Source organism: Rutidosis leptorrhynchoides, chromosome 1, assembly GCF_046630445.1.
Source record: "Rutidosis leptorrhynchoides isolate AG116_Rl617_1_P2 chromosome 1, CSIRO_AGI_Rlap_v1, whole genome shotgun sequence".
Classification (NCBI taxonomy): domain Eukaryota; kingdom Viridiplantae; phylum Streptophyta; class Magnoliopsida; order Asterales; family Asteraceae; genus Rutidosis; species Rutidosis leptorrhynchoides.
In genome coordinates this window covers 473680001-473689377 of record NC_092333.1, presented here as the reverse complement: position 1 = coordinate 473689377, position 9377 = coordinate 473680001, and positions in this window count along the sequence as shown.

The following is a 9377-nucleotide window of genomic DNA, read 5'->3' as shown; positions in this document are numbered from 1 at the left end:
TGATTCGAATAAATCGTACACTTGACACCGTACAAGTAATGGCGCCAAATTTTCAACGCATGAACAACCGCCGCCAATTCAAGATCATAAGTCGGATATCTCGTTTCGTGTTCCTTTAATTGTCGACAGGCATACACGATGACTTTACCTCTTTGCATTATAACACAACCGATCCCATTTAAAGAAGCATCACAATAAACCGTCATGTCTTCTACACCTTCCGGCAACACTAAAACCGGAGATTGACATAATTTCTCTTTTAGCAATTAAATCTCGCGTTCTTTCTCGTTAACTTTGTCAAAGGAGAAGCGATTTTAGAAAAGTCTTAGATAAACCGACGATAATAACCGACCAATCCGAGAAAACTTCGAATTTTCGTAGGCGTAGTCGGTCGTCCCCAACTCTTTACCGTCTCAATCTTTCCCGAATCTACTTGAATACCATCTTTGTTCACAATATGGCCAAGGAATTGAACTTCCCTTAGCCAAAATTCACATTTGGAGAATTTTGCATACAACTTCTCCTTCCGCAACGTCTTCAACACACCACGCAAATGATGTTCATGTTCCTTCATACTTTTCGAATAGACAAGTATGTCGTCAATGAACACAATTACCGACTTGTCCAACATAGGTTGGCACACTCGGTTCATAAGATCCATGAATGCCGCCGGTGAATTCGTGAGACCAAAAGGCATAACTACGAATTCAAAATGCCCGTAACGCGTTCGAAAAGCCGTTTTCTCTATGTCTTCCTCACGGACCCGCACTTGGTGATAGCCGGAAGTTAAGTCAATCTTAGAAAAATACGTTGCACCTTGGAGTTGGTCAAATAAATCGTCAATCCGAGGCAATGGATAACGATTCTTGATCGTCACTTTGTTCAACTCTCGATAATCGATGCACATCCGCATATTACCATCTTTCTTCTTCACAAATAAAAGCGGAGCACCCCACGGCGAGGAACTTGGTCGAATAAAACCCTTTTCAAGCAACTCTTGGGTTTGATTTAACAATTCTTGCATTTCTGTCGGCGCTAAACGATAAGAAGTTTTAACAATGGGGGTAGCCCCGGAACCAACTCAATGCGAAATTCAACTTGTCTCTCCACCGGAACACCCGGTAACTCATTCGGAAAGACGTCTTCAAATTCATTAACTACCTGAATTTCACGAATGGATGGTGGCTATTCACGATCATCAACTACATGAGCAAGAAAAGTCATACCACCACTAACAAGAAAACGGCGTGCCCGTGCAAAAATGCATATCGGCACAAGTCTTCTTCGCTTATTGCCATGAATAATTAACTCTCCCCCACTTGGGGTTTTTACCCGAATAAGCTTATCATGGCATACAATATCGGCTCTATAACGATCGAGCCAATCCATACCAACGACAATATCAAAATCACCCAAAGTCATCAGAATGAGATCGATTTTAAACGTTTCGGTACCAAATACAACATTACAATCTTTACAAACATCAACCCCTAGCACCGTCTTACCATCCGCTATTTCAACTTCTACCGGATGACCTAACTTAGCTAGCGGTTTATTTAACTTAGGCACAAATCTTGGAGACACAAACGACAAATTAGCACCACTATCAAAAAGTATCCATGCCGGACTAGAGTTAACCATGAAAGTACCTGAGACGACTTCATTGGATTGTTTGGCTTCTTCATTCGTCATCAAGTAGTTGCGACCCCTAGCCGTGTCCGCCGCTTTCTCTAACTTCTTAACATGATCACCCCACAACTCGGGACACTCCGACTTCCGGTGTCCTTCTTTATTGCAATTAAAACAAGTGAACTTTGTCGTTGCCGGGTTCGTGCAATCACGAGATAGATGACCGTATTGCCCACAATTATAACACCGAGGGTTGAATTCTTTAGAACCGCCCTTCTTCACACTCTCAACGCTCTCACTCGCACCCTTACTCTTCTTGTTCGAGTGACTATTGGCTTCAAACTTTCTCTTTCCAAACGTAAAGCCACCCTTTCTCAAAATGAGTGACTCGAAACCCTTGGCCATATCGAACAACTCATCAAAACTCTTTACTATGTTCACACTAATCTTCTTTTGATAACTATCGTTCAAGATTCGATAGAAGTCTTCCTTCAACATTTTATCATTCCCGACATACTCCGGGCAAAATTGGGTTTTGGACAAAAACATGGATTTGAGAGTGTTCAAATCCATCGACCCTTGCCTCAAGGAACGCAACTCGTCCTTAAGCCTAGTAAGATCGGCCGAAGTTCGGTATTCCTTGAAAAATTCCGCCTTGAATTCATCCCAAGTGAATTCCATGCATTGCTCTTCACCAAAAACTTGGATTTTTGCGTCCCACCACAACTTGGCATCGCCCCTCAACATACTACACATGTACCTTGTCTTCTTATCGAGAGGGCATTCACAAGTACGAAAAGCCCCCTCCATATCGGAGATCCAACGGGCACTCTTAAGAGGGTCTCGTTCACCATCGAAGGTGGGAGGCTGAGAATCCTTGAAATTCTTAAATAAGAAGTCCCGTCTCCCCCCATTATCTTCTTGTAGAACAAGCTTAACTTGTTTCCTTAACCACATTGACTAGTTGCTCGTCGATCGTATCTAGAAACATCTTTGAGAAACTCCGCTTTTTGACGTTTAAATATGGCCTCGACTTTGGCCATGAACTCCACATCCTCACTCGTACCTCCTTCATTGGTGTCGTGTCCATTTCTCATCTTCATTCTATAAAACGGAAATAGGTTAAACAACGAACGAAAAGACATGACACATATACAAATTCACCTCACCGCCCCATGTTGCTCAACAATCGTCGTACATCGCTTGTTTGACACGATTTGAACCCATAACAATGGTAGCTAATCATTGTTACGCGAGTACGTCGCATTAACTCGCTAGTACAACGTCTATCTTGCTTGATGATTGCAAAAACACAACACAAAACAATTAGCGCATAGTTAGTTCACCTAATCCTAGGCACTAACAAATCCTCGGTCTGACCAGTCTCCTACAAGTCCCGCATAAAGCGCATTTACAATAAAGTCTAAGTCTAGGCATCTATCTCAAGTCGCCTAAATCCCTTAAACCATGCTCTGATACCACTTGTAACATCCCTTACCTTGATACGCCCAAAATATGACCCAAATAAAAATTTTCTGGACTAGCACATCTGGACGGCATCCAGGATTCTGGCCGGCGTCCAGTACTGAAGGCCTGGACGGCGTCTAGCCTTTTGGGACGGCGTCCCAATGAACTACTAGAACCTGATCCCCGTGCCCAACTTACATGAGCGGAAAACCCGCTTCCCGACACTTTCAAACGAAACCCTTTTTACAACATGTCAATATAAGTTAAACTAAGAGATTTCCACAATAAAATCGAGTTTTACATCATCGGGCCCACATCGACCGTTTTACGTGTTTCGTTCAAAAATACAAGTTTCGATCGTACTAGTTTAATTTCCAAACTACACTAGAGCATGTTGTTTGGGATTAAACTACCCAAATCTTGGCCGACCTTCCAAAAAGCTAAACCCCGGAGAGCCACTACTATTCCAAATGAATACCTTTGCCCTTGTCCACGCCGGAGCCTAAAAAGGTAAACAACGAGAGGGTAAGCTAAAGCTTAGTGAATGCAATAATTATACATACACATATATAATCTATTCACCTGTAAACACTTACACAATACCGTATACGAGCTAGCAATTTAGCAACTATGCAATCACAATGCAAAACTAGATATCCGCAATCTCAATGATCTAGCATTACCAAAAGCATATAGTACACAATTCGATATGCTAAACAAACTATCACACATAACCATGGTTAACCATAATGCACACAAGGGAACGGTACTCGTACAATGACCGTTGGTACTCGCACAATGACCATAAGTATAACTAACCCCCTAGGTGGACGTCCGCACTTACCGAACCACCCTTCACGCACATGTGGTCTCCATCGCACAAAAGAGTAGTGAATCCACACGCCCGGATAACACTATAGTGAATCCACACCCCGGATAGCACTAACCACAAGCCCACAAGCAAATACACTATATACGCATATATATAACTATTCCACTCACCTTAACGCCTTCGGTGAATGAGGTATCAAGCTTGCGACCTTCAATATAACGTACCTAATACATTACGCATATAATCAATCACACAATCAAGTTGGTCAACCAACTCACTCACCATCTTAGCAACGTTTTGACCCATAGTGCAAATCTTGACCCATTTGCACTCTTAACCCCAAATTAGGTCAACTTTGCCAAAAATCCTAACACTAGCCCGAAATGGTCTTAACCCACTTAATAGCGCAATATTGTCGCATCCACACGCTCATTTTACAACTTAGGTCACCTAAGACTCATTTGACCCATTTCAAGGTTAACACACCCATTTGGGTCACCCATAACCCAAATAACACCCATATACTTAATCACAAGGTGTGCTAGTAATTACTAACCAATTTAAGACTCGAAAACACATTTAACATTTCAAAACCCTAGGTTAGTCATCCTTTGAGTCCTCATGTCCTAAACTCACCCAAAACTCCCAATTCACTAACAAAAGGGTTCTATGTACATAACTAACCCAAACCCTAACCCTTATCACTAATTAAGTAGAGGAATTAGGTTTAGAACTTACCACCACAATCACAATGTAGTTAGGGAGTGGATGAACAACTTTAAAACACGCACTTTGACCCAAAACAACCTTCTTTCTCCTCGATTTGAGCTTTCTCTCACAAGGAAACACTCTCTCTCTCTAAACTTGAAGTGGATGAAGATAAGGTAGGTAAAAGTGAAGTAAAGGCACCCACCAACTGACCCTTGGAGCCTTAAAGTCGTTCCCCAAGTGAAATTACCAATTTACCCCTTTTAAATATCATAAAGGAGACAGCTGGCTCGCCAGACCATTTGGACGGCGTCCAATGGTCTGGACGGCGTCCAGCCCTTCACATTGGGATGACGTCCCATCGTTTTAGACGGCGTCCCGATCAACTGGGAAAACAGGATCTTACATGAACGCGTGGCATTGTAGGAAATCGGTTTTTAAAACCTAATAGACACTAATTATTTAGAAGCTTTAGATCTCTATTCCTGAAAAAACATAGAAACCTTTTTCTTAATAGGAAGCGCTTTCTTTCCCACGCTTTAGAGACCTCCTTAATAGACAAACCGATTTATATTCATAATAAGGGTTATGTTTACACTCCGGTCTCTAATCTCCTTCTACCTATTTGGAATTTACTAACTGTCTAGTCGATTTTAAATCCACTTCCTACACATTATTGTTTTCTTTTTTAAACATGTGCCTACTTTTTGCGGGAATACAAAAAATTTGGGGAATTAAAATCCCTCCAGGAGTCCAGTCTCTTCCTACTAATTCAAAAACTGATGACCTAGCAACTTTAAACCTACCACTCACCACCATTAGAGCATAGGGTGTCTGTGTCTATTTGTCAGTATCCATTTCGGTGTCCAAAATGAATTTCGAAATTGACTGACAGTGACATGGGTGGAGGTGTCCACAGTGTCCAATTCAGTGTCCATTTTGGTGTCGATTTACATATTTTGTATTTTATTTTTATTTTTTAATACCTTTTTATTATTAATTATTTTTTTATTAATTGTGAAAAATAAAAACATTTCATTAATAAATATTTAAATAGTTTTCATTAATACTATTTACAATTTTTACAATAAAATATATATAAATATGAAAAGCATTTATTGAAATATTGAAATATGAAAACAATTTAGTGGGACCACCATACCTAAAACCAGTGTTGTAAAAAACCCGATTACTCGCCGATTAATCTCCGATCAATCATTTTCAAAAGCAATCCGTTCCGATTTCCAAAAATCCGTTTAATTAAACGGTCAACGTCAATTGATGCGTCAAAATCGAATTTGGTAATCAAAGTTGGTTAAAGTAAAAAATGATTAACATTTTAACATGAATTTAAACTAGAAATTTATAGTTTTAAAGCAAAATGAAGAGTTTTAGACAATTATGTTAAAGTTTATTTTTATATTTACGATTTTCTTCTATATTTATACATATAAATATTAAAATTTAATATTTAAATGTATACAGTATAATCCGATTAATCCCCTATTAATATCCGAATTGCCGATTAATCCTTTCAAAGTCCCGACCGATTAATCCCCGATTAGCGAATTTTGCAACCTTGCCTAAAACCATTGGCTTTTTTTACTCGAAATTATCTTCATCTTCTACCTACAGCTAGGGATGGCAATGGTCACCCGATCCGGTGGATATTCACCCGATCCACCCGCTTCGTGATGGATATGGATGAACCTAAATGAATATGGATACAGATATGGATGAACCTAATTGGATATGGATATGGACATGGATGAAAAGTTTCATCCATGGATATATCCATTACCACCCGAAATACGTATACAAATACATAAATATAGATATATAGATATATTCTTATATATTTACTATTACAAGCTCATTTACCATTAGATTTTCATTTTGCTTTCAACTCTATAATAAAATAACTATAATATATTACAATAAAACATGTATATCTAACAAAATAAACTTACAAATTTCATATTTAATTTTTTATAATCAATGTTTTATAATAAGTTTAGCAAATTTTGTTATATCTTCGACAAAGATTACACATTTTTATGGATAGAATTTTTAATGTCATGTCAAATATATTTTTGTTGTACTACGTTTACGTTTTAATCGCATATTAAAAAAATACTATAACATTTTTTTAATATCCATTGGATATCCATTAACCCGCTTAATCCATTGAATATGGATATGGATATGGACGGATGATCTGAAACTAAATAGATATGAATATGGATATGGATGAACAAAAACTAAATGGATGTGGATATGGATACGGAATCACCCGATCCATATCCGATACATTGCCATCCCTACCTACAGCGAGAGTATCAACCAGAAAAAAAAAAAATGATCACAATTAACATGAAAAGAAAATAAAGAAGTAAAATTAACGGCTCTAATTCAAAATCAAACCTCCAGCGGTCCATTTTTCCCACCGTCTGTGGCTCAACTTTGGAAACCGACTCCGAGATCGACGGCGGCCCGGTGTCGACCGACCGTCGATCTCGCCGCGATTTTGGGCGACTGTGGCAACCGACTGCGGACACCTGATGCTCTTATCTAAACAGTACCAATAATATCAATATCAATTACAATCAAAGCAGGAGCAACAACAACAATATCGATTACACCAAGAACACCTACAAAGCGATATTTAAAACAACCCGTTTCCTTTCAAAATGAAATTGGTTTTAAAGTGTTAACTTAACCATAGTTGCTTTTTGTATGGAAAACAATAGGAAAGGGATATTCGATAGATTTTGGATCAACTAAGTGTCGTATGTGTTGTTTGTTTCAATTTTGACACTCCTATTGTATTGCATACAAGTTGATATTATTATACCCTGATGTGTGTATCCTTGTTCTTCTGAAATCAGTGTACCTAACAAAATCCAAGTTGGGAGTGTGATATTGATAGAGTTGATGCACGAGTTTATGAGCAAGATCCCTTGGAAGCACACAAGATTTTATGAAGTAAAAGTGTTATACAATATTATTGATTTGTAGTTATCATCTTTTACTAAAATTTGTAATTATTAGTTTTTATATCAATATAGTCCATTATTGTAAATTAACTTCGGTTGTTATTTATGTCAAATGTAATGTTGACTCGAAGTTTGTATTCAGTTTTGCGTACATATGATTTATTTTTTAGTGTTATTGATTTTTGTGTTATTAATGGGGTGAATGCTGTTGTAACAAATAATTCAAATAGCACTTACTGTTTTTTTTTTTTTAATTTGTATCAATGATCAATGTATTGGAAAAAACATTAAAAGTACCAATTAGTAGTTTAATACAGAATAATAGAGATAGAGCTTAAAGACCGGTTTTCTAGGCATCATTAGGTGTTTAAACAATGTAAAAAAAAACACAAAGCAATTTTATATAAGGATATATATATATATATATATATATATATATATATATATATATATATATATATATATATATATATATATATATATTTCTTTCAAAAAGCAGACTTTTATTCATTCGCAAATTTATACAGTGATTTACATATACATCTCAAAGGAGTGTTGCTCCACTATCTAGCCCCACTATATATTACATTGACACATGAATTGCAAAAATGGAAAGGGTGCAAAGATTGCAGCCGTAATCCTCACGCGAGTGTAGAGGGCTAGTCCCAAAGTTTATACAAAGGTTGATGTCGGATTATAAAGTCACCTATGCCAATCGATCTTCATAGACCTACATCGTTTTGAGATCCATTCGTAACCTTTGATTTGTATATCACTTAAAGCAATCGGAGGAGTCCAACATGTGAGTTTAAACACCTTTTGATTCCGATTTCTCCAAATGAGGTACCCGCACACCCACTTGACCGCTTGCCAAACCTTCGCACCAATTCCAGAATTCACATCATTGTTGTTGAAGATGTCTTCAAAATTTTGACGATGAACATTATCTTTATCCCACCACGAATACACCTTTTCCCAAATAATTTTTGCATGTTTACACGAAAATAAAGAGTGTTCTACCGATTCCATTCCATTCCATCATCACATAACGGGGAACGGACGGAGTGAAGGTCAATACCCCTCTTGTCGAGTTCCAATAGCACGGGTAGCCTTTTCCGTTTAGCCCGCCATATCAAGATTTCAACTTTCTTCGGGATGAAATTATTTCTCAAAGTTTCACCATTTGTAGACTCACTTGTTTGAAAAACTTTCGAGAAGATTAGTTCAGTGAGCATTTTGGTATTAAAAACACTGTTACCACTTAGCGTCCATTTCCACGAGTCTTCTTTTGATGAGTCGAAAGTCATAGATTGCAGCAAGTAGTTTTTCTCGATTAATTCTCCTCTTGTTCGCCCGTTTGGAACCCGTACCCAGCCCACATCAGAAACAACAGTAAGGAGTCTGCCACAGAATACGATCACAGACCTTGATATCTTGGTTCTCTTCCATCCGAAACAGTCTAGTATAGATTGATTTGAGAGGCTCGTTACCGAGCCAAGGATCGTGCCAGAATCTAGTGCTGTTACCATTCCCGATTGCCTTCACCATTGATCGTGTAAAATCGATTCCAAGCTCGTCCATTTTGAAGCATGTTTTAACAATTTCTAGCCACAAACTATTAGAGCTAGATACACAATGAGACCCACCCGCATTAAGATGTCCCGACCCCCTATAAATGCTCTTAATTACTTAACCCACAAGGAGGTGGTTTCAGTATTAAACCTCCACCACCACTTGCCAATTAT